General features: G+C 59.3%; 1 protein-coding gene across 6 annotated transcripts in view; it reads right to left on the bottom strand.

Annotated features, from left to right (window-relative positions):
* RBFOX3 (RNA binding fox-1 homolog 3) overlaps positions 1-26,023 on the bottom strand; it is a 392,450-nt gene that overhangs the window by 277,488 nt on the left and 88,939 nt on the right. For all 6 annotated transcript variants that reach the window (XM_059147638.1, XM_059147636.1, XM_059147633.1 and 3 more), the window contains one exon: positions 17,674-17,819. The gene's annotated coding sequence lies outside the window, so the exon portion shown is untranslated. The remainder of the gene's footprint in view (positions 1-17,673; positions 17,820-26,023) is intronic.

Below are 26,023 nucleotides of genomic sequence, written 5' to 3'. Positions count from 1 at the left end.
GATTCTGGTGGTGGGGTGGGGGCTTAAGGGTGAGGACTAGGGGATCGAGGGGTAGAGTTTGATTTCCTCATTTAACAAACACACTTTGAATGCTGGAACTTGCCCTAAAAACTGTGGTTCCTCGCAACAGCCAAGAGCCCCTCAACACCCAAACAGATGCATAGAACGTGTCACTTCATTCGGTGGAATACGGGTCTTCCTCAACTTACAATGGGCTACATCTCACTAAACCCATCCCGAACTGAAGCTGTCCTAAGTCAAAAGTGCACTTAATGCACCGAACCACGGCCAGAGCCCAGCCGAGCCCAGCCCCGCGTGTGCAGGGCACTCCCGCAGCCTACAGCCGGCCTGCACGAAGCCTCTCTTACCACAGAGCGCTGACCACCTGGCACCTGGTGAACACTGCACAGAGCGTGACAAGCGGTGGCCGTGTGGGGACAGGATGGCTGTCACCGTATGGGCTGGCTGACCCTGCTGATCGCAGGCTCACGGGGGGCTCTGCTCGCTGCCCAGCATCACGAGAGAGGGTCCGACCGCGTATGGACACCAGCCCGGGAAAAGATCCACGTTCAGAATCGCGAGGAGGGTTTCTACTGAGCACGTATCCCTGTCACACCGTCGTAAAGTCGAAAACTCCTCACATCCGCCCATGGAAACCATCCGAACTGCTCAGTCACCCCGAGAGAACAGTCGCTGACCCCCGCTCCGCCGTTCCCCAACAGGCAGAGGCGGCCCGCTGACATGAAATGTCCAGGATAGGCGAACCCACGAGACAGAGCGCGCGTGTCTGCCCGCCCGGGGGCAAGGACCCACGAGACAGAGCGCGCGCGCGCGTCTGCCCGCCCGGGGGCAAGGACCCACGAGACAGAGTGCGAGCGTCTGCCCGCCCGGGGGCAAGGACCCACGAGACAGAGCGCACGCATCTGCCCGCCCGGGGGCAAGGACCCACGAGACAGAGCGCGCGCGTCTGCCCGCCCGGGGGCAAGGACCCACGAGACAGAGCGTGCGCGCGCGTCTGCCCGCCCGGGGGCAAGGATGAGGAGCGGCTGCTGACGGCGGCGGCAGGGGGTCCTCACTACGGGACGACAAAAGCCTTCTGGGACCAGGTGGAGGTGACAGCCGCTCCATGAACACTGTCATTGCACTAAATGCCACTGAACTGTAAGCTCTGAAATGACAGATGGCTAACGTTATGTCGATTTTACCTCGGTTTGGAGACGTTGATGCCTCTGTCTCTCCTGCTCCCGCACGAGTCCAGAGCTTCACCTTCCCTGTCCCACCTCTGGCAGCAGGTTCCCAAAAGGACACTGGTCTGTCCTCCGCCACATGACCACCATGGCCAGCTCCCCAGGAAGCACCCACATCAGGTCTAGCTGCCCCTGCCCCTGTAGGGCACCAGCACCACTGTTCTGGGGCCCCAGCCCCCCAACCTTACCTCCCACACTCTAACCCACTTCCTCACCCTCTTAAAATGCTGCGTTCTTCCTTATCTCCATCCTTTTTGCTGTATGTACTTCTCTGTCCACCTCTTTCTCCCCAGAAAACTCCTATGCATCCTTCAAGACCCAATTCAAAAGCCCTTCCCCTGGGCCCCCAAAGCATCTGTTCTGCCGCAACATAGTTCTGCCCTCAGTGCAGAGGGCACTGTCTCTTCCATGAGAGAGCAAGCTCCTCGGGGCCAGAAACATCCTGTTCGTCTGGTGTCCTCGGGACCTTGCATGATGACTCATGAATCCTTTCACCCCACAAATACTGCCCAGGATTGGCGAAGAATGAATAAAGGAGGAAATCAGTGGAGAGGCTTCTCAGAAATTTAAAAATAGAAATACTGGAGGATACACTAACTCTCCCACTGGGTATTTACCCACAAGAACCTAAAACACTAATTCAAAAAGATACATGCACCTTAAGTTAATAGCGGTATTACTTACAACAGCCCAGATATGGAAGCAGCCACATGTCCCCCGACAAATGATTGGAAAAAGACAATGTGGTTTCTCTACGTATAATGGAGTGCTATTATGCAGTCATCACAAAGGATGAGGTCTTGTGGTCTATGACAGCGTGGATGGATCTAGAGAGCATTACACTAAGTGACATAAGTCAGACGGAGAAAGACAGATACCATATGATCCCACTCAAACATGAAATCTAAAAAACAAAGTAAACAAACAAACAAAAAGCAGAAACAGACCCACAGATGCAGAGAACAAACTGGGGGCTGCAGAGGGGAGACGGGACAGGCAGGACAGGTGCTGTCCGGCTTCACAATGTGTACATCTCCCCACCTCCCGGGGAGAGCCAGCAGTGCTGGCCAGGGGACACCGGAGAGGACAGCCCCCTCTCCAAACAGTTCCTCCTTCTCTGAACCCCTGTACCATTTCTAGGTGGAGCTTCACTGCTGAAGAACCACAGAATATGTGTGTGTCTGAGCCTCACAGCGTCAGCACACAGCCTGCGTGCTCCCACAAGTGTCACTTACTCCTGTGGCTTGAATGGCAACCCCCGCCAAAACTCATGTGCATCCAGAACCTCAGAATGTGGCCCAATTTGGAAATAGGGTCTATGCCGACGTAACCGGCTATGGATCTCAAGATGCAAGCATCCCAGCTTTGGGCAGGCCCTGAATGCAGTGGCCTGAGTCTCTATGAGACAGTGGAGGGGAGATGCAGATGCAGAGACATGGGGAGTAGGCCACATAAAGACATGGAGGTAGAGATGGGAGTGGCGGAGCTGCACACCCAGGACCACCGGTAGCCCGCAGGCGCTGGGACAGAGGCCGGGAGCAGACTCTCCAGAAGGGGCCTCCAGGAGGAGCCAACCCTGCCAACACCTTGACCTCAGACTGCCAGCCTCCACAACCATGAGGCCATAAATTTCGGTTCTGTTCAGCCCCCCAGACTGCGGTATTTGTTACGGCAACCCTAGGAAACCACTACATGTGCTAACGCTCCAGATAATTTACCATGTTCAGCACCCGCCTCCTGTCTCTAGACTGTATGTTCTTATGAGGGCAGAGAGTTTTACCTCTTTATCCACCGACGGGTCCCAAACTCCCAGAGCAGCGCCCACCACGTAGCGACAGATCAGTAACAACAACGGATGAACACTGGTAACATGGAGGCTCTGCGTCAGCCCGCTGGGCCCTGAGTCCCAGCTCTACCTTCTACTAGTCCTTAACTTCAGGCAAATCCCGACCTCTCTGAACCGCAGGTTCCTCTTCTGCGGGGTACAAGCAAGAACGGCCACTCCCTCGTGGTGCTGTTACCAGGCATAAATGCTGGTAAAGGCCTACAGCGTGCCTGGCACACAGGACGCCCTCAAATGTTAGGTGTCAGAAATGGAGTCACTCTAAAATAAATGAACAGTGCGTCCCGACAGAGGCGGTGATGTCTCCATGGGGGCCACGTCGGGGGACGTAGTGGTGAGAAAGGTTCCTCAGCCTCCGGTGGTGGCTAATACAGCCCACAGCACAAAGAATATATCCTGCGCCCAGTGTCCACGGCACCAGGCGGAGATGCCCAGGCGTCAGGTCCACAGAGCAGAGCCGGCAGCGCACCGATATGCGGGGTACTCAGACACCGAGCAGTCCACGTGGGGGGCCGCATCTCTAAGGCAAGCCCAGGACCTGACACCGTCTGCAAACCCCAGAGTTCCTGCAGCCCAGGAGTAGGGGTGGTCTGACCTGTACATCCCCTAGAGGCACGCTACCCATGCCCACTTCACGCCACCACCCAGCCTCCATCCAAGGGTACCATCGGCCGCCCAGGGCCACCCCTTTAGATACAAACTCCTCCCCTCTCCAGTGCTGAGGCCCCGGCGGCCTCCAACTATGGGAAGTTTGTGTCTGCTCTGCTGGACCTGGACCAGGAGATCCAGATGGGGAGAGCAAACCCCCATTCCCACGTCCCCACCAAGGGGACGAGTCTATTTCCTCTCCTCCCGGAGCACGTCCAATGCGGCAGGCGCTTTGCCAGGGAAGCGTTAGCAATGGCCTGGAGAAGAAGGGACTGTTGGTGGCCGATGGGCACCCTGCTTGGTCCGCGGCTGGGGGAAGACACCCACCAAGGCTGAGAATGGGTAGGAGAGCAGGAAATGAGCCCAGCCAAGCAGTGGACCTCAGCCCACAGAGGAGGCCGCTGGGCTGCTCGGGCCCCCAATTAAAGCCTGGTACATCTGTCGGGGCGGCCTGGGGACAGGCAACAGATTCCCCCGCAGACATCTGCCTCAGGAGGAGCTTGCTGGCTGCAGACTCGGGTGGGGGAGGCCACTGCAAGCTGCTGACTGCCGCGGGAGGGGGGGGGGGGGCGGGCGGGCGGGAGCCGGCTCTTTTTATAGCAAGCAAACAAACAAACTGTTTTGCTATAAGAAGCCAAAAAGGAAAAAGAAAGAAAGAAAGAGAATATGTCTCTGCTAGCTACTGGAAGAGTGGCAGGAACCATCTGGGTTGGCCGAGGGGAGAAGGCCAGGAGCCAGGCACGCTGCGGCCAGGGCCTGCCTTCCGGGGCCCCTCAGACAGCTGGGCACCAGGCTGGCCTGTGCCAGCCGGCTCCGGCCATGAGCCCGGCCCAAGGCCACGCAGTGTGTGACTCACCCGACTCCTCCCAGAAGCCCAGGGATACTTCCCCAGTTTCCCAGGGGGAGGGCTGGAGCCTCAGCCCACTCGTGAGGCCACCGGCCAGCGCGTGGGAGTACAGGGTGCATCCCCCCGCACTGCTGTCTGTCTGGCCTTCCCCCGCGAGCCTTGAGTGGAGCCCCCCCACCTCTCCCTCGTCCCCTTCCCTGTCACCTCGGTTACCTCCATCCTTCCTCTGGTCTTCCAAGGCGCAAACTGGTTCAAGGCGCTGCGACCGTCCACCACGGCCTCCCCAGGCCATCCCTCACTGACGCTTCGCTGGGCTGACATTGTGTGGCCCTTCCCCACTCCCACTGTTCACAGAGAATGCTGAGCTGCGACGCGGAGAGGAAGCTCCATCCTGTCCTACACAGCATGAACTATTTATAACCCTGAAAACATCTTTATTATTATTTTTCTCCCCCCCCCCCCCCAGAAACAATCTCACTCGACGCTCAGCACACACCGCTGAGGGCTGCAGGGGCCGTGGGCCGGGGCCTTCCTCCGGCCCTGCCCGGCGAGCAGATGGCGGCGTGGGCGTTAGGTACCAGCCTCCTGGCGATCCGAACATCTGTTCCCGTTAGAAAATGCTAATTGCCATCAATCAGGACAGCACCTACTCACATTTACATGCAAAAGCACACACGCACGGGAAAAAAAAATACATCTAAATTTCTCCAAGCACAACGTTCCCTGCATCTTAACGAGGCGGGTCTGTGCCTTCACCAGGCGACGAGCAGCCGGGAGCCAGCCCTCATCTGGAAGGTTCCAACCTGGACCTCCCCAGGACCCGCCCTGGACCCACAGCAAGGGAAGAAGTGGGGGGATCCTGCGGTGGGGGCCTGGGCTCCAGCTCCCCAAGGCCTCTCATCTGTGCACCCCAGGGGTGGACACAGGGCTGGCTCTACACCGCGAGGGTCAGGTGACCCGAGCAGAACGCCTGCAGACACCCGACACTGCTTTCTGCTCTTTTACACTTGGAGGGGCGGAACCTCTCTCTGAGCCAAGATTCTGGTTGTCTCTGTATCGCTCAGAAACAATCCCGGCCAAACCCTTCAGCCCAGAGGTCTGCTGCATTTCCATATCTGAAGGCTGGTCCAGAAGTTCCCCTGCCCTGAGCTCTCCTGTGGAGATGCTGTGTGGCCCAGGTGTGCTCCAGCCCCTGGTGCCGGGAAGGGACTGCTACAGTAGTACGTCAGGGTCAGGAGGGGCGGCAGCCTGGTGGCCCTCCTCGCCCCTAGCTCCAGGTCGCCGGGCTCCACTAGAACCTTGGCCCACCATCCGGCCGACACCTCACGCACTCCCCTAACCCTCGGTGATCTGGAACAGTCCTGGGAGACTGGGGGACATGCAGGGGATGGTCTGCAGCGACTCGGGACATGGACAACACAGCACAGGTGATCCTCCGCCAGCAAGCCGAGGGCCCTCGGTGCTTCCAGAAGGTGGGCCTGAAGTATCGGCCTGTTCTATAATGAGAAACGAGGATTTTCCCGAAAGTTCTTCCACACACCCCCCCACACACATTCCCCAAAGCAAGCAAGTGAATTTGTTCCTTTTCCTCTGGGCGCAGGCGCTGCTGCCAGCCTTGCTGCTCTGGGGCCCAAGGACTGGTCTGAGGGTCCACTTGTCTGAATGGAGACAGGTGTCTCACAGCGGATGGGTGAGGCCAGGCTCCCCTCACCTGGGGACTGACACTGCCGAGCGGGAAGGGCTCCGAGCAGGCGGGTGGTGTCCCAGCCCATGGGCCCCACGTCCTGATGGGGCAGAAACGGTCTGTGAGCCCCAAGCCAGGCTGCCCTCCTTCCACGGGAGATGTGTCTACAGGGTGAAGGGCGGGTCTGGGAGGCATTAAGAGAGGCCACGAATCACCTCTCTCCCCATGTACTCTAGTTCCCCAAAGCAAGGTGCCTTTGTCAGGTGACGAGCAGATGGGAGGGAGCCAGGCCCCGGGAGGGAGGAGAGGGAAAGGGAGGGAAACTCATGGTTTTGTCTCCAAATTCTGGTCCACTTTGTTCTTAAGAAGGCTCCTGTGCTCGGTGCCTGGAAAAGGCAGGTGCAGTGTTGGGGACGTGGCCATGTGATGTCTGTGAAACGTGTCCTGGCTGGACACCGTGGCCAGCACTACCATCACTGCTCCATGCCCTGCCTGGTAAAGAAAGGCTTCAAAACCTACAGCTTCTGCTCCTGACCATCCCCCAGTGGTGAGGGTGGGTGGCCATCCCCGGGCCCTACATCACTCTTGCCCCAGGCTCTGTGGCCAGCCATTGTCGGGGCCCAGTGCGACTTCACGCTGACCCGTTCCATGCCAGGCTCTGTGACTGGTACGTCTGTACCCCGTGTTCTGCTTTAACCAAGTTCATTATTGTCTTTGCTCCGAATCCACTCTTTCACTCCACTAAGGTTTGGGGAGTGCTCCCAGGTGGAGAAGCAGTCCTCCCTCACCAGACTCTTCCCATGGTGCTCTCTGAGCCTCCAATTTCTCCTTCAGCCTAGGCTTGGACTTCTTCCCTCAGAGGAGCCATGGGCTCAGGGACCTAGATAGATCCTTCTCCAATACAAGGGACCAGGCGTCATGGGGCCTCCCTCCTGAGCCCTGAAGCTTCCCCACAGCACCCCTGGCGTTCGGCTTCCCTTCCCACTGGAGACACAGAACATCCCCTTGAATGGGCACCTGTAGGAGCCTGGAGACCCAAGGACCCTACCACACCCCAAACCTAAGGGCCAGCCCTGCCCTCAGGAGCATCATGTAGCCCTGGGATTCTTGACCTCAACACAATACCGTGGACCTTTGGGCCAAGTCATTCTCTGCTGGTGGGGGCTATAGGAAGAGGTTTCAGACACGGCCAATGTCCACTGGAGGGCACAGTCACCAGCTGAGACCCAGGGCTCTGACCAGAAAGCCTCAAAGGCTACAACCATATCCCAGGTGGTCAGTGCTCAGCCGTGGAGTGACCAAGTGTCAGGGACGCAGTGGAAGGTGATCCATCCTGCCTAGGAGGTTGGAGAGGGCCCGGGAAGCCCTCATGGAGACATGGCAGTTGCACTTGGCCTGGAAGGAGGAGCTGAATGCTCACCAGCTGCGGGAGGGCTGGAGAGGGAGAACAGGAGCCACCAGAGAGGCAGCAGTATGGGCAGGACAGCCGGGAGACAGGCAGGGGGGCGGCGCTTCAAGGGGGCCAGACCATGGAAGTGTGAGTCAGGTGTCACAGGACACACATCAGTCCTGTTACTCCAGAAAGCTCCTCGAGCGTATTTCCACATCCTTTCCAGCTTCCGCCTGGCTTCCCTCCGTCCTCTTCTCGTCGCACTCCTGCCTCGCAGCTCGCCTCGTTGAGCAAGGAACACAGCCACGACCATCTGTCCTTCCCATCCCAGTAAGATCAAAGGAGGATAAAGTTCTCAAAACAAACCTCACAATCATAGTAACAAGCAATGAAAGCGACTTCCCGACGGAAAGAGAAGATGGATGGGTGGACGGACAGACACACACACATACGTGGACGGAGGGAGGGGCGGAGGGAGGGATGAATAGGCAGATGGACGGATGGATGATGGACAGATGGACAGATGGATGATGGACAGATGGATGATGGACAGATGGACGGATGGATGGATGGACGGATGGATGATGGACAGATGGATGATGGACAGATGGATGGATGGATGATGGACAGATGGACGGATGGATGATGGACGGATGGATGATGGACGGATGGACGGATGGACAGATGGACGGACGGATGATGGACAGATGGACGGATGGATGGATGGACGGATGGGTGGGTAGGTGGACGGACAGATACATACACACATGGATGGATGGATGAACAGACAGAAGGATGGACAAGTACTCTGCAAACACTGTTCAGTGAGGAATGCCGCACCCATCCTCTCGGACAGGACCTGCCATGGAGGAAGGGCTTCTGGACACAGGTCTGCTATCACAGCCCCATGTGATGATCCCGCCTTCACACCTAGAGCCATATGTGACCCATGATTCAGCTGTTGTTAGAGTTAAGGGAGAGCATTTTGAAGGAGACAATGAAAGCACCGTCTAGAACATCGTATCTAAGACATCCTATGGTAAGCCTTTCATGGAAACCTACCATGCACAGAGCTATGGGAAGAGCAAGGCAGCAGCAGAAGCCAATGCCCTTGAGAAACTTGAGAGCAAACGGGACCCCGTGGAGGGAGGATGACAGGACCCAAGAGAACCCACAGGTGGAGAACACAGATCAGTAGCCTTCCTGGTCCCTGTGCAGACTGAGAGGGACAGCACCAGAAGACAGACAACAGAGGGTGGGATCTGGGCCGTGCCAACTTGGCATCCATCCCAGAGAGCCGTTCCCCCAAACCTGGGACAGTCAGCTGCCTGCCTGGACCCTGCCGAGAGGAACCACAGTGGCCGTGCTGTTTTGGGGGAGAGGAGTGTCATCCTTAAAAAAATTTCACTTTATTTTTAAATCATTAATAACTCACAAGAAATGGCAAAAACAGTACAGAAAAATCCCTTTTGTTATGGGCTGAATTGTGTGTCCTCAGAATTCAGATGTTAAAGCCCTAACCCCACCTCGGAATGTGACTGTATCTGGAGATAGGGTCCTTACGGGAGTCATTACGTTACAATGTCCCCCCGTGGCTGGTGTTCTCATGGAAGAGATGTGGACAGACGCGCCTGGAGGATGACCCCGTGAGGACACAGGGAGAAGGCGGCCCTCGGCAAGACCAGGATAGGCGCCTCGGAAGGGACCACCCCCACCGCCACCTTGAATGTGGACATCCAGCCTCCAGAACTGCGAGCTGGTAGCGCTGTCCAGCCTGGGGACGGCAGCCGGAGCACACACACCAGCCACCACCGCCGCACGATCTCAGAGCTGCTCCCCGCTCTGGGCGCTCCAGCCCTCGGCACAGCCCGCTGGAGCCTCCCCTGATTGGAGCTGGGACCTGTGCCCCGTCCTGTCAGGGCCACCCGAAGTACCTGTGGTAAAGGGGCGTTTTATTTCCAACTCACCAGAGATACATAAGGAATGTATATGCTCCACGGGGGATCACTGGAGAAATGGAATAAAAACGACAGACAGTATACAAAGCCCAAAGTCTCATGAATCAGTCCACGAGATACAAAATCTCTCTTACAGGAAACCCTCAGGGCTTGCTCCAGCTCTGTACTCATCTCTCAGGGACCCACGGCACCAGCTCGCGGGCAGGCTCCGTCCACACCCCTCACTTTGAGTCCCTCTGATTTGGATGGTTCGAGACATGAGATCTGAGCCAGGGCCATCCCCGAGAGCCGCCGCAGGTTCCAACTCTCGATGGCCCCACACTAATCCGATACCTGGGGCTCAGTTTCCTTGTGGCACTCAGCCCACAGGGTTGTCATGAGGATTCCCAGGGAAGAGGCATGTCAGCCCAGCAGTGGGGACGCTGGACAGACAACCCACACGTGCGGGTCACCCATGATGCCCGCCTGTCCCGCCTCCACACCTTCGGCACCATGTTAGAGACCCCAGGCCCACAGATGCCTCCCGCATGAAGGTGTTCTAGGAGCTGCTATTTGATCGTGTTGAAGTGGGTTCTTGGGTTCATCTTCTGACGGTTTCCGGGTCCCTCCGTAATGCTGACACCCTCACTAACCCTGCGGGTAGCTGGGGGTGGCCACACCCCGCCAGCTTCCCGTAGCCCCAGCCGTTCCTCAGCAACACTCCACTCGATGACACAAGGTCCCTCAAAACCACCATCTGTCTAAGCTCTACCTCCTCTCCCACCCTGAAGAAGCAGAGAAAAATGATTCTGGCCTGCCTCCGTGTTTTCCCTCCGACACACACGCACACACGGAACTAAAGCCGGGCTCGTCCCGAACTCGACTTCCAAATTAAGTTTTCCTCCTCTGACACCTGTTGACACTCCTTTTCTGTTCTTTGCCCCACAGAACACAGAGGTCTTTGAAAGCACCAGGCCTGGGAATACCTAATGTGTCCTTGCAAATTGGATAAAAAAAGAATTTTCTCCCAGTCCATAAAAATCCCTGCTTGCCCATTTGCCCTTTAAGTGAAGTTCGCTGCCAGCCCGTGTGTCGGTGTGGAGGGTGGTGGGCGGATCCCAAGGAACCACATGGGTGCCCCGGGCACTGGAATCAGCAAGAACAGCGTCACCCTGGGTGAGGCTGACCCTCAAACCCTCACCGCCCCAGAGAGTAACCCAGCTTGAACGTACACTCCGTGAATGGGCGCGCATCCCCTGGAACCCGCCCGTGTCTCCAGCGGGGACGTCTCTAAGTCACACGTTCCAGGCAGCGACCCTGTGACGGGAACCCTTCAAGTCCTGTGTGCACACCCACGTCAGCCAACATCCCGAGGCATGAAGCTTGTCCCTCCTTCCCCCCCGCGCACCTGAGGATGGCGACAGCCCTGCTCCAGCCCCTCCCCAAGACACGGGCCTTCTCCTGATGCTCAGCCTCACACAGGAACGCGGACGGGGAACCAAGTTTTCGCAGAAGGCCACCTCGCCCACATTTGGCTTCTGCATCCCTCAGCATGGGCGCAGCGTGTCCCCAGGCTCGGTTTCCTGCCTGTGTTCCTCCTTGTCCCTGGTGCCTTTTGTTCCTCGTTCCGGTGTCCTCGTGGGCCCCTCCCCCAGCTCCGAAGTCTCACTTCTGCCGGCGTCAGCTTGACTTTCCTCCTCCGGGACGCTGCCGGCCTCCTCCATCCTCAGAGCCGGCTCGCTCCTAAACTGCCGCCCAACCGCACAGCCGGTCCCAGGGCCTCCCCGGGGCCCTCCTCCACCTCCTCTCCTCCACCCGCGCTGCGACTTCTTCCAACCCGTTCCCTCCTCCAGGGACACCCTCACCCGCAGAACAAAACTGTGTGCTCTGCACTTGCCCCACAAACTGTCGTTTTCGGGCCTGGATTTGGAGTCTGACTTCTTAATTCTTAGTTTGCTCTCAAGGCCCACCTCAGCAGTGGGATGCTGAGAAGGGTGGAGGGCAAATCCAGGATCTGGGCAAGGATCTCAGCTGACGACCCCAGGCAGCCCCGCCTCCTGCGCTCAGTGAATGGAGGTCCTGTGACCGTGGGGCCGACAGGCATCTTCTCGTCATCATGTTAAAAGTGACTGAGGAGCGATGAGCGTCCGCGTGAAACCTATGGGGGCGGGGCCCGCGGCTGGACACGTGGAGGTCACTGCCTGGGCTCACCTTCCTCCCAGCAGTCTCGGGAGACACGGTGGGTAGAATGATGTCCCCTAAAGGCATCTGCTGAAGACCTGACCCCCAGAACCCAGGAATGTGACCTTATTTGGACTTGGGTCTTTGCAGCTGTCATCAGGGATTAAGACAAGGTCACCCTGGAGAACGGCGGCTCTACCCGAATGGCCGGTGTCCTCACAGGACAAAGGAAGTTTGGAACACACCCAAAAGGGAAGGCACGGGGACAGAGACACAGAGCGGAGAGGCCACACGGTGACAGACGCTGGGTTTACCAGGCAAGGACGGCCGGCAGCCCCCAGGATCTGGGAGAGCGGGCACAGCCGGCTGGCACCTTCATTTTTGACATCCAGCCTCCAGAACTGAGAGAATCCACCGTGGCCCTTCGTGGACACCACCGCAGGACACACACAGGGAGCATCTGAATTCCAAGCGCTGAGGCCCCGGGACCAGGCCTGCGCCCACGAGATGGCGGCCGACTCCCGCACGCAGCTCGGCCGATTTCCATCTGGGGAGCAGCTGGCAGGGCTCGCCTTCCAGCACCAGCACCGAAGCTGCATCTGGAAACTCTTCTCACCTCTAATTGTTCTAAATGCTTCAACACGAGTGACTAATGGGCTCTAATTGGACATTCCATGGAGGGGCTGCTGTGACCGCGCCGTCCGCGACCCGCCTGCCCCCAGGGCTGCTCTCTCGCACAGCTCCAAACTCACCAGAAAAACACAGTGGCCTGTTCTGTATTTTACAAACGTCTCACCAGCGCCGACAGGTTTATTCTTCGACCAGCGACTATGGGGCAGAGAAAAGGACAGCGGGAGCCAAAAGCAGACGCGATCACACATCCCCACTGACTTCGGGGCTGCTGACACCTGCCTGGGACAGATAGGTGGGCTCCTGGAGGCAGAGCCAAGCTGCCAACCTGGTGGGTGCTAAAGGTTTGCCAGGGAGGTTCCGGGCCTTCCTCGCACCCCTGGGGGAAGGGCAGGGGACAGGGGAGGCGGTGCGGGAGGGCTGCCTGGGGGAAGGGCAGGGGACGGGGGAGGCGGTGCGGGAGGGCTGCCTGGAGGAAGGGCAGGGGATGGGGGAGGCGGTGCGGGAGGGCTGCCTCTCCCTTCCTCATGGCCACATCCCCAGAACCTGCTTTAGCAACAAGCAGTCAGAAGCAAGGGTTAAAGCCCATCTCGACACCCTCCCCGAAGCCTCTCTTCCAAACAACATTTAGCAAGAAAAGAGGGACCACGGATGTTCCTAGAAGGATCCATATTTCCAAAGACGGGCTTGAGCCAGAGTCCTCGAATGAAACCATCAGGTCCGGGAAGAAGTGAGATGGCCCCGTGCGAAGGCAGCACCTCCAGCCCCCCACCCCGCCCCCACCAGCAGCACCCGGGACTCTCTCGTGCCTGGCAGGGATGTACGACCTGCAAGTGCCAGGGAAATACCCCATGAGCTGCTGTGCGACCAGATAAAGCCGTGCTCTCCCTCTCCCCACCAAGAGGCCACATTCACCCCGACACTCTAGAAAGCTCCGTGTGCATGAACACTGCCGGTGCAGGCGGCCTTTGCTTGGGCTCGGCCTCCCAAGGATGCTGTCATGTGATGGGGTCCGGTTCAACAGCTTTTCACAACAAGCAGACAAGAGACGGGGCGTGATGGATGGTGCAGGAAGCGCTCTCATTCGGGAATGATTTATGGGAAATCGTGTGTGGCAGCTCAGGGGTCCATCCCCATAGGGGGTGGGGGGGGCTGGGGTAGACAGATAGATTCTCCTGTTGAAGGGGGCAAAGCCTGATGTGCGCTGGCTGCAGAGCTGTAACCTGTCCACCCTCTGCCCCAATACCAGAGCCCGCAGCCCCTGCTCTCAGGCACACGCGTGTCCCCGCACATGGCCATGTTTCAAAGAGGCTTGAGGCCCGAAGCCAGTTTCCTTGAGCAGGAAGCGTGAACTCTGGCGACTGAATCCTCCCCTGCAGGAGTACTCTCAGAGGGCCGGGAGGTCAGAACAGAAGACCTTGCTTTTCGCTCAGCTCCGAAACACGGGTGGCTCCCTCCCCAAAAACGTCTGGAAAAGGAACAGCTGACGGCATCAGAGGGACCCTGACGCACACAGCACAGGTGAGAATGGCAAGGGGGCGGGAGGGGGAGGGGAGGACTGTAACGGAAGAGCCGAGACGCCCACTGCGAGTCTTTCCAGGCTGCAGGCAAGCGGGTTCCCTCCCCAGCGCCCCAGAGCATGAGCTGCCCCGGGCCTCCACCACTGCAAGTAAGAGACAAATCTCATTCTGTAGCAGATTACTTTCCATCTGTGTTTTTGATACGGACTCAGAATTTACAGTAAAATCCAAACTGATCCATATTTAAAGGATAAGCCTTAAAATGGGATCTAATTTATGGGACCATTTCCAAGGCATCGGAGGTGAGCCCCCCAGGCTCCCCAGGAAAGGCGATTCTGCCATGGTGGGGAGCCACACTAAGTGGTCCCACATACCCAAGAGGACGGAACAGCCCCCTCGAGGAGCAGAGGCTCCGGCAGCTTCTTGCTGGCCCAGACCTTGCCAGAGACTGACCCCAAAGCACGCAGGGAGGCACCACCCTGGTGACTCGCTACCACCATGGAAGGCGTGCAGGAGCAGCTCACCGTCGCTCTCTCCCCCACATCCCCCAGACCCCATCCCCAGCCGGCCCTCCTCCTGCCTGCCGCCTACCAGTGGAGGCCAAGACTTGCTCCATGGGCGGGGGAGGGCTGCGCCGGGGGCACGGATGGCAGGCCGGGCCCTCTCCCTGAGTTTCTTTCCAGACATCAGAGCCCCGTGCTCTGGGGCGCCCGGGGGCAGGCGTGGCTCCCTCTGGAGCCCATGTGTGTCCCCCTCCAGAAGAGCGGAGACTGGGGTGGGCCGCGCCACAGGCGGGAGGGCATCCGCAGGGCTCAGGAGCCGGCAGGCCCCCGACCACAGCTCGGTTTGCTTGGCCTCCCCCGCCCCAAACCCACTGCCTGCCTGAAGCGGATGAAAAGGCAAAATACAGCTGGGCTTCCTCTGCAGGCTTCATACTGCCGGGTGCGACGGGGACTCCAGAGCCTTCCTCTGGTGCCTTCTCTCCCGGACCCTGGACCCGCGGGGAGGAAGGAGGTGCACATGCCCACTGCCCGGTCACCAGGTCAGAGCCTGCCTTCGGATCAGCGAGGGGCCGGAAGAGGGGGCGGCTCCCGGTAGACAGCAGCTTGCACAGCCCCTAGGCCCCGAATTCCCCAGAGCTGCCATCAGCTTCTGGCTTTGACAACCCCAAGAACTGACCTTTTCCCCTGAGGCTGGACCCTGCGATCTCCTTCAGGGGAAAGCGTCTTCCAAGGGGTCCCTGCCCGAGGAGGTGGGCGCTCTCAGCCCTTCCTCTGGGGCAGGGCATCGCGGGCTTGTGCTTAGACCCAGGATCCTGAGATTTAGGGGCTGGCACATGATCCCAGGGGGCTTGGCCCCCGCTGAGGCCAGGCCCAAGCCATGTGCCCCCTATAGGTGGTTTTACGGTATCATCACAGGATCCCCGGAAGGAGTCTGAAGGAGTCTGACGGTCCCGTGGGGTTGCGATCTCCCCAGCCAGCGTATGCCGTGGCTCCTGTCCCAGGGCAGCCTGGGCAGTGTGATCTTCCCCTGCAGGCTCTCTCAGGGGCCCCCGAAGGTTTAGCGATGGGGTGACAGAGCCATTTCAGTGTAGAAGGGTGGTTGTTTAAAGTTCTCGCCCCTGGCATGTCCCCGGGCCCGCCATTCTCATCCCGCGTCCACGGCACAGCCGCCCCCACCCCACGACAAGCAGCAGCTTCCTTGAGGCTCCCTGCTCCCGCTCTGACTTCCCGCCCTGCGTGTTCCCTACACAGAAGGCAGCGTTATCTGCGTACAACTCAAACCCCTCCTTCGCTCAGAGCCCTTCCCTGGCTCCTGCAGTCTTTAAGACAAGCTCCCAAACCCTTATTCCTGGCCTAAAAGCTTCTGATTTAGGCCCCGCACCTTCTACCCTGCTCCCCCAGAGGACCCTGGCAAACCAGTCCCCCCCCCTTTTTTTTTTAAGGTTTTATTTATTTGACAAGTGGGCAGAGAGGCAGGCAGAGAGAGAGCAGGAAGCAGGCTCCCTACTGAGCAGGGAGCCTGACGCGGGACTCGATCCCAGGACCCTGAGATCATGACCTGAGCTGAAGGCAGAGGCTTAACCCACTGAGCCACCCAGGTGCCCCCAAACCAGCCCTTTTGGCTGCTTCTCCAACATGCCTCGGGGCCTTTGCACTCACCAGACCCTCTGCCTGAACCGTTCTCCCCAAGCCTCGGCGGCTGGTTCCCACCCTTGCTCCAACAGCCTCTGCCCAGAGCAGCAGGCTCTGGGGCCTGCCGGGGAATGTCCTGGGGAGAACAGCCTCCACCACGGCGATCGCCTCCTAGCACCTTTCCTCAGAGCCTCGGCACTACCTGACCTTACTCTATAGATGTGTTCGCCCCACCAGGAAGCAAACGGCGAGGGCTTGGCTTGGTCTCCCCCTGTCTCCGGCCTGCACCGCTGGCTCTGCGCATCGGGGGTGCGCGAGGACGGCTGAGTGACAGCATGCGACAGGTCAGTGAGCATCAGCCCACTGAAGGAGAGACCCAAACAGCCGGAGGCGGAGAGGAGCAGCGCACACCCGGAAGAGCCCGTGCCTGGAGGAGAATCTGATTCTGTGCACTCGCTCTTTCAAGGAGTACTGGAGGGACCAGCCTGTGTCCTCAGCCTCCTGCCCAGATTTCTCGTCGGCATCGTGTGCTCCGCCCAGGAAAGGGTCAGCACACAAGGAGGACAGCGGGACTTGGGCTTGAGTTGTTCCCGCCCTGCCTCCCTCCGACGAGCCTGACCCTCTAGTTTGGGGCAGTGTCTCCGCAGGGAGCTTCCTGGTGAGGGGAACCAGACCGCATCTGGTTTTGTCCCTGGCCTCTGGAATTCCTGTCACCTGTTACTCCCATACCTGACTTCCCACTAACTGGGTGGCTCAGGGCTCAGGGTTCTTTGACAGAGAAGCACCGACTAGAAAGCTGAGTCTTCCCGTCCCCCTCAGGAGACAGAGAGGGGCAGGAGACAGGGTCCAGTCTTGTGACCAATGAAGTAATAGGGCTCCAGTAAAACTCTGGACGCCCAAAGCTCAGGGAGGTTGGTGACAGGTGAACACGTGGACATGCTAGGATGGGGACGTGTCCTAACCCTGCACGGGGAGAGCAGACCTCACCCTATGCGTGTCCTTTATTATAAAAATGCAGCCACAGGTATGGCTCTCAGGTTCTGAGAGTCATGCTAGCCAATTATCAAACCCGAAGGTCATGGGAATTTGTAGCCGGTACATCAGAAGTGCAAGCGGCCCCCAAGACTTGCGGCTGGCGTCTGACACGGGGTGACCTGAAGGGGGACGGGCCCCGAGCCGGCAGCGGTCTGCCGCTCACCCGCTGCCACAGCTGAGGTGGGACGGAGGGAATCAGGCAGTCCCCTCGGGAACCCCGTGGAGCCCTGAGCACCGCTCACTGGCTGCAGGGAGACCTGGGCAGGGGACGGTCAGACCTGGCCTCAGCCTCCGCGTCTCGCACGGACACCAAATGGTGAACCCCACACCCCGTCCAGCTTCCCCATCCATCAGCCAGGCTGATGGATTTCAGGTCACAGACAGCAGGTACCCCGTACAGATTCCCAGGGATCTGCCGACGCTCCCCATCCCGCCCCCTAAGCCCCTCAAAGCCACAGCGAGCCTCACACCTGAGCCGGCAGAACCACCCCACCCCGCCCGTCCCTCGTGCCAACGAAGCGTTCTTCCGTCGCAAACCCAGACTCCCAGGACAGCTCCGACCGGCGGCAGCCTTACCTGGTAGGGGTGGGTGAGGTCTGCTTCGCTGTAGCAGGGAGGCCTCCTGTGGGGCTCTTTCCGGAACTTTCTCGGGTGGAAGTTTGCTGGGAGAATAGTGAGAATCAGCAGGAAAAGCTTCAGGTTCTCAGAGACAGATTCTCAACCTGAAGGAAAAGAAAAAAAAAATGTAAATGCTTTTGAAGCAGACATCCTCTTTTGGATATAAAACGAACCCGGTGTGAATGCCCTAGAGAAGACAGGCTGTGGCCGGTGACCACACCCCACGGGACCAAGAGGAATCTGCGGTGGGGAGGAAAGCATTAGGACCCTATCGCCAAACGGCAGGTGGGCGCCCCGTGCTGCGTGGCCAGCCCTCCCCCCGCAGCGCCCCCCCCAATGTTCTCTAACCCCTCCCCGCCCTGCTGGCTCCCGCTGGTCTGGTCACGCGATGCCCCCCACTCCCTGCCTCTCCCAGTACAGAGTCCAGTACGCCCCCACTGCTACCACTGCCGAAACTTCCTGGTCCCTCTTTTTTTAAAAGGTTCTTTGGGTGATGTCACCCTCCTGACATATCCCCCCGATGCCATCCTATGTGGCTGGGAAAAAACACCCGGAGTTGCCACAGCGGCCTGCAAGCCAGGTGCGACCAGGTTTGAGGAGCCCGACGCTTCCATGATGTGGCAGGACTAAGACGATGGAGGTAAAAATAAGCTGCGGGCTCTTGCCTGGACTGTGGGTTCACAGCTTGCTGGTAAGTCTCCCTCTTCCCACAGGACCCTAGGCAGTGTCCCTGCCCCCTGCAGCCCCTGGGCCTCCAGGCTGTCCCCCCACAACACAAGCAGGCCTCCCCCTGCACCACACCCTCGTGCCTGCACTGCTCGGGACCCTCTTCCCTACGCAACCGCATGGCTTGCCTCTCCCTCCCTGGCGACTCTGATCTATGGCATCTCCCAAGTGGCCAATCCCAAGGAGAACACCTTATCAGACATGGCGGTCATCCCCCATTCCCGCTTCCCGGGCCCCATCGACCACCCCCATGACTGATCACATCTGCTTCCACTCAGATGCGTCACGCCAGAACAAGTGCCCCGAGGGCAAGTACCCGAGTCTCTTTTACTCAGTTCTGATGCCCCGTGCGCAGGCCGTGCCTGGCACACAGTCGGAGCTTACTCAGTGTTCGTCAAGAGTAGGCATGAAGACCGCCTTCATTCTCCCCTCGGCACCCATTAGGCTTCCCTCATCACACCCGGGAGCCAGAGGAACACAAGGGGGCTGGCTCACTACTGTTTGGCCTTGAGAGTCCTTTCTTTGCTTCATTCAGTCCAACCCAGTGAGCGTGCCTCCAGGCAGACAGGACACAAACACCATTCGGGCCCCCCTCCCTGGTCAGCCCCCAGAGACGGGCTCTGGGGCAGGGCCCTGAGTCAGGTTGACCCAGGAGTGGTCCCCCCAGCCTGCCTCCATGGAGAGGCTCCTGCTGGCACATCCCCAGAAATCCCACAACAGAGCTTTAAAAAAGGAAAGAAAAGACTACCAGTTTGTTTCTTTTCCTAAAATCCAGTTACTTAAAGGGGAACCACCCACGTCGCAAATGGCAGGGCCAACCCCACAGAGCGCCCCCAACTGCAGAGAAATGCCCGGGCCCCACGTGCCTTTCCAGTGGCCCCCCATGCTGTCCCTGCACAGCGCCTGGGGCTGGGCACTGGAGAGAAGGGAAACTGGGAAACGGCCCTGAGCTCCGGGAGGCCGCCCGCCAGTAGGAAAAGCAAGTGTGAGATCTGTTCTCCTAGGTCTGTGCTAAATGAGGCGGTGGGCGAGGTGGCCGGGGTAGGGCCCAGGAGGAGGAAGGGGAGCCGGGCAGAGGGGGCTCAGGTGTGACCGCGCTGGCGGGCAGAGAGGGCAGGAGGCAGGCTTCTCTTAGAACCGAATGCCTGGCCCGCAGCAGCCGGCACAAAAGGCAAGGGCTGGAACTCATTCTGCTCCAGACCCACCAGAAGAGGAGTAAGGGGGCAGGCAGACAGCACCCCGGGACCTAAACCCAAGAAGGACAGATGACAAGGGACAGGGAGCAAAGACAGGGAGGGAAGCGGGACCCCATAGGCATCCAGGGACCCCTAAACTCCTCTGTCCCCAGCACGCTGATGGTTATGTACAGTTCTTGAAACCGGGCCACCCTCTCCAGCATGATGCCTTCACATCCCGCAGGACCCCCCGCCAGCCCCCTGCCACTCACGTGTTGAGCTGTGCAGCCGGTACCCCGACTCCGCACCCCCCTCAGGAGCCACGCAGGCCCAGAGAGACGTTACTTCACTCTGCTGGGCGGTGCATAGCCGGCGGGGCTCACTTAGATGGGAGAGCGTGGGCCCCGGGGTCACTGGGACTGGACCAGGGTGCTCGCCCCACCCCCCACCCCCACCGGGGCCAGCAGCCCTGCCCTGGCCAGGGCTCGGGGACCCAGGGCAAGAGCCAGCCTCACCACTGCCCGGCCGCCCTTTGTTTCCTTAAACGAGAGATCATCTCATGGCTTGTCTCGGATTGCAACAGCACGGTCTCCCCCACTCTGCAGGAGGAAACACCAGCCACCACCCACAGTGCAGATCCGGGGGCTTCTGCCCTGGGGTTTTCAGGGACATAAGTCCCAGCGGCCAGCAGGAGGGGCAGGTCCCATCTCCGCCTTCTCAGAACAGACAATAGAAAGAGGCAGAAGGCCAAGTAAGTAGCCATGAAGTCTTTCTAGGCCCCACGGCTGGCTCTGGGCAAAGGGAAAAGGAAAGGGATCCCTGGGCGGCTCGGGCGTCTGCCACGGCTCACGTCATGATCCCAGTGTCCTGGGATCCAGTCCCACATCGGGCTCCTTGCTTGGAGGGGAGCCTGCGTCTCCCTTTCCCACTCCCCCTGCTTGTGTGCTCACTCTCTCGCTCTCTCGCTCTCTGACAAATAAATAAGTAAACTCTTAAAAGGAAAAAAAAAAAGAAAGAAAGAAACAAAGAAAGAGAGAGGAGAGCAGAAGGCCCACGGGGCTCACAGCAGCACAAGACAGTGAGGCCTGCCTAGCTGAGGTCCAGGGTCCAGACCACCACCTGCTGTCCCAAATCCAGCAGAGGAGGGCGCTGCCTCTTCCCCCTCCTGGGAACCACATTCACTGTGTCCTGCCATGCACCAAGCACCGTGGCAGGTTCCCGAGGTTCCAGACTCTACCAACGCATTGCCCAGGGCCAGAGGTAGTCAGGAGCCTCCAACTGCTGACCATCAGTGTCCAAGTCCTTGTGCCTCCTGCGGCAGGGGGTGCCCACCCGCGCACCCCGCAGAGCCCCAGGGCCAGTGGCACAAGGGTTCTCTGGTGGCCAGGACTCTTCCCTAAACCCTCGACCTACTTCTTTGGGATCTAACCCCCTCACTTTGGATGGGGAAGCCCTCCAAATAATTTGGGGGTGGACAGAGGCCCCCAGGAAGGCTGGACATAGGTGGAGGGGCGGGAAGCAGAAGGACATGATCCTGGAGAAGAGCCTATTGCTGGAAAGTACCAGGTGTGGTCCTACCAAGGGCAAGGGCAGGGAGCAGGCCGGAGGCCTCAGTCTCAGGGAAGGTCTCCCCAGTGCATTCCTACTCCTCCCCGTATCTCAGCCACCAATTAAATCTCCAGGGCCCAGGGTGGCTACAGAGCCAGCACAGCTCCCAGCTTGCCTCCCAAGGGGGCAGACGGCTGGGGCTGCCTTTGGTGCAATGGCCCCAAAGGCCTCCTGTTGGGATTCTTGCCATTAGGGAGAGAAGATGGAAAATAAACACTGGGACCTCTAAAAAGTGTCTTTTGCAAAATAAATACATGAATAAATAAATAAATAGATAAGCCAACACACACACACACACACACACACACACACACACACACAGGCACGAGCCCCGCAGAGGCTGCTGTGAGAACAGACCTGCGCAGAGGGAAGGGTCCTCCCGTCACCCTCCAACTCCAGCCCTCAGAGGGACTGGGCAGCCGGCCCCTTCATTCCTCTCTGAGGACCCCTGACCTCTGCCACTACAGGGCTGGGAGGGGGAAGGACGGACTACAGCTGAGGCAACACAGAGAAGCAGAGACACCCACCAGTGCCCTCGCGCTGTGGCCCCTCCCTGGGTCTGGGGCGGGCACTCGGGCCCCATCTGACGGCCCCACAGACTCAGGACTTGACCTCGTCTGCCCACATTCCCAGTCGATGTTCCCGAGGGCCTCAGGAAGTGGCATCTGCAAACCCCAGGGGCTCAGCTCGCCCATCTCAGAATAGGGCCGTGGGAATTGGGTGCGGAGGTCAGGAGGGACAGCATGATCGCTGTGCTGTGAACGTGGAAGTCGCCATGGGAGGAGATCGCAAAACTCACCATCCGGGAAATCACGTGTGAGCGTGTGAGGGGACGGAGGTCACCCCAGCTGCTGTGGTGGCCACTTCACAGCAGGTACCTACCACGAGTCATTACCTACCACATTGCACACCTTAACCTCAGGCAAAGCCGCCTGTCCCTTGTGCTGCGGTCAAACTGGCAAATGCAACGTAATGACAAGGATTGGTATCCGATTTTTAAAAACCACCGACACGTCCAAACCAAGCAGAGCTGCTTGTCCTACCAACCACACCGTCTGGTGGGACACGGAGCTGTCGCCCATCAGGGATGCTGCACTCAGCCTCGCCTCCTGTCCGTATGTCCCTCTGGCGCGCTCCCCTCCCTAGCACTCGTGCCCCCTTCTCCCGGCTTCTGTCCACCCCCTCACCAGCACTGTGCGGGGGGACGAAGCACGCCTGTCCTGTTCCTCCTCTCCCTCATGCTCTCGGCCTCTGCTTCCTCACAACACAAGGGCCAAATGACCAAACCCAGAGCTTGACCTAAGACACGCTAAGAAAGCAAAACTTGCCAGCTCTTGAGCCCGGAGAAGGAGAACACGGGACGCTGCGTTCTGGGAGTGAAGAGGGTAGGGGAGTGCGCGATATTCTGAGTACATGAGTCTCCTCCTTCCATTTTTAACCCAGAAGCCAGCTCCGTGCCTGACTCCCCTCATGCCTTATGAATCCCGTCCCTGACAAAAAAAAAATAATAATAATAATTTGGGTTTTATTATTCTGGCATCTAGTGGGAGTGGGTGACAATTCTACTGTAGCTGAACTGCGGCTGCTTCTTCCTTTTTTAACGCCAGGGAGTTTTAATAATACAGTGTACCTTTAGGTATTGTTGGAATGTTACATTATTCAACGCATCCAACAGGAATGAGAAGGCCCTTATGCAATTTACGTGTCCCCTGCGCTGTGTTTAAAGCCTGGGAAATGCAGGGGTATAATTTGGGAAGCAATTTTCCCCAAGGTCGGGGAAAGCAGTTTCTGGCGGAAAGGCTGGGGGCTGTGTGACCCCAGTGACAGCCAGGCTTGAAGTGGGGGCCCCAGGGACTCCAGGCCCCCCAGAAGTATTCCCTAAATGCGAGAGAACGGGGCTTGCATATAGCCTCTTGGTGGGAAGGAGCTGCCTGGGGCACCATCCAAAGTGCTCCTAGGCTCTCCTCTGTGTCTTCTGGGCTTCCCTTCCCGGATCAGGCTGGGTTCCTGAGTCCTGGAATCCATGAGCCAGACCAAGAGCCCTGTTCCAGGCCCTCGGGGAACCTTAGGCCAGCTGCTTCCTTCCTGTTGGCGGGCCCTTCCCAAAAGCACCATTCCAGAGCTGAGCATCCCTCCAGCCCCTCCCACGCCAGAGACTGGGGACACAAATGAGAATACCACACGGGTCTGTCCCCGAGGGGCTTGCAGTGCCGAGGGAGGGGGATGCACAGAGGAGGGGGTAAGGGCTCGCACGGGACGTAAGGTGCCACAGGGCAGACCTCAGCTGTGCTCGGGGCGTAGAACAGTGCCCGGCACAGGACAGGGGCTCAACAGTGACGTGTGAGTGGCAGAGTGCACGAAGTGCCAGTACTGGGGATGGGGGAAGCATGCGTGGGGCCCTTAGCAGGGAGTGGGGCGTCTTTCGGGCCTGGGACCAGATGCACTGGAAGGTGAGGCCAGCCGTGCAAGTCGGGCGCCAGATCCAGGAGCACCTCAAACACGGCGCCAAGGACCCTCAACAGCCACCTGAAGTTTAAGCAGGAAACTACGCAGACGTGTGTCTTAGGAGGTTGGCTCTGGTGTGAGGCAAGGGCAGAAGGGGCTAAAAACCCAGGCAGGAATCTCGACGTGGAGGCAGCCACGGGCTCTCCTGTGAGGCACGGAGGCACACGAGACGGTCGGAGACTGGTCAGGACCACGGACAGGACTCGGGGGCGTCCGCCGGGTGGATGTGGGGTTTGTTGTCGGGTCACAGGCACTCCCGATGGTATTCTCGACACCTTGGAATACGTTAACAGCTACAGAACAAGGTTCCCCAAGGCTTGTGGGGTTGGGTTCAGACTCGGACATGTGCTGGAAGAGCGCTGGGATGCGTGGGGGAGGGGCTGTACGGCAGGTGGTCGGCTGCCAGGATCTAGGGCTTGGAGACAGTCTGGTCTGCTTTGGGGATGGTGGCACCCGCCTCCGGGATGGCCACCACGATCCTCACCCCCCCGTCCCCTGATACAGTCCCCTCTCTCCTCACGCCAGGGCCGACTCTGCCACCCCCGGAATGCAGCCGCAATGATGGCGTCACGGTTCTGAGATCAGGCCATAAACGACATCACCCACTCTCACGCTGGTGGGAGCTGGCCGCCATGTCATGGAGCCACACTCAAGTGGCCACAGGGAGAGATCCATGTAGGAGGAACCGGGGCCCCCCCTCCGACAGCCGGCATGCTGTCCGCAACCCCGCAAAGGCCACTGAGCTACACACCTCAGCTGCCCGGGCTCCCGGGCTCCTGAGCCCAGAGGGTGTGGGCTAAGAAATGACTGTTGTCTGACGCCGCGAAGCTGTGGCATGACCGTGAGACCCGCAGATGCGTCCTATGAGGGTTCCAGCAAGGAGAGATGTTAGTGGTGGCTGCGGCCAAGGGCAGGGAGAGGAGCACCCAGTGAGAAGATGGGGGGCGCGAGAGACAAGGGAGCAGGGGCACAGGCGGGATCCCTGGGAGGTGGCGGGGTGGGAGAGAAGCCTGTGCCAAGGAACAGGGGCCCCGCCGAGAAGGGAGCCAAGGCTTTCAGACACCGCAGAAACCCCAGTCTCTATGATGCCCCACAAGAGGGTGTCAGACGCTCCAGACCCCTACGGCGCCCAGCGGCCCCCTGCCCCCCAGCGGGGACCCTCTCCCTTTCTGCCTCCTTGGGAGACCGGGTCCCGTCTCATCTCCTGGGGCCCTGGGCTCCTCTGTGGCGCCTGTTGCAAATCGTAATTATGTTTTAACTTGTTTCCTTACTCATCCGTGGCCCTGGAGGGCTGGGGGGTATCTGTTGTGTTCACCACTGTAAACCCAGTGGCCGACAGACGAGGTTCTCAAACACTTGTTGGATGGATGAATAAATTAATGGAAAAAGCAAAACCCTGAGTCTCGCCGACAGGCCCAGGTTACCGGGGGGCAAACGACCCCCTTCCGTGTCCCTCTCGTGCCCCATACCTCTCCGGTGGGGGGGGGGGGGGGGCAGGGTCCCGTGGCTGTGAAGGAAAGCGCAGCTGGGAAAGGGGAGTGCTGAGGGAGAGGAGACCCTGAGGGTGACCCAGGCAGGCTCCTGCGCTCTTCTCCAGACCCCGAGGGAGGCTGTGGTGTGCTCGGTGCCCGGTGGAGGGGACCGAGGCTGCCTCCCTCAAGGTCCTCAGTGGTTCACAGTCTAGTGGGAAAGCAGGCAGCCAGATGGGGCGAAGGGGTGGGGCCTGGACGCTGACTGTCTCCCCGCTTTGTGTCCCTACCTGAGAGGCCCTGGGCTCACCCAGGAGGGGGACCGCTCCCCTGTACTGGCAGTGATAGGCCCCCTGTCGCTCCTCACCTGCGACATACTCAGGCCTGGGCAGGAGCAGGGGCGTCACTGCCGTGATTGAAACAGACCATTACAACACACTCTGCGGCGAAGGGCTGTCCGGAGTGCCGCGGGCACAGCGAGCGTGGGAGTGGGCTGCGCTGGGGCGTGGCCAGCTTTCCGAAGGAAGCAGCAGCAGGCTGGCAGGAGGGGGCTCAGCCCCGGTGCGTGGCCAGCTGAGGACAGGTGGCAGGAGAGAAGGTGGCTGAGGCCCGAAGGCCCCACAAGGCCTGCTTTAGAGTCAGCCCCATCCTGCCTACAGGGGAGGACAGATGGCCAGTGGGTGCTCATAAAAGACAGCCTTAGGGGAGGGCCTGGAACTCACCAGGGATCACAGAGCTGGAGGCCGGTGGTCTTCACCAGGACAGGAGAGCACAGGGAGGGAGCCTTGTCTCTCAGCCCTGGCTGTCTGTCCACAGAGCTGGGGC

The sequence above is a fragment of the Mustela lutreola genome, chromosome 15 (genome assembly GCF_030435805.1).
Source record: "Mustela lutreola isolate mMusLut2 chromosome 15, mMusLut2.pri, whole genome shotgun sequence".
Classification (NCBI taxonomy): domain Eukaryota; kingdom Metazoa; phylum Chordata; class Mammalia; order Carnivora; family Mustelidae; genus Mustela; species Mustela lutreola.
This window is presented reverse-complemented; position numbering and strand designations above follow the sequence as displayed.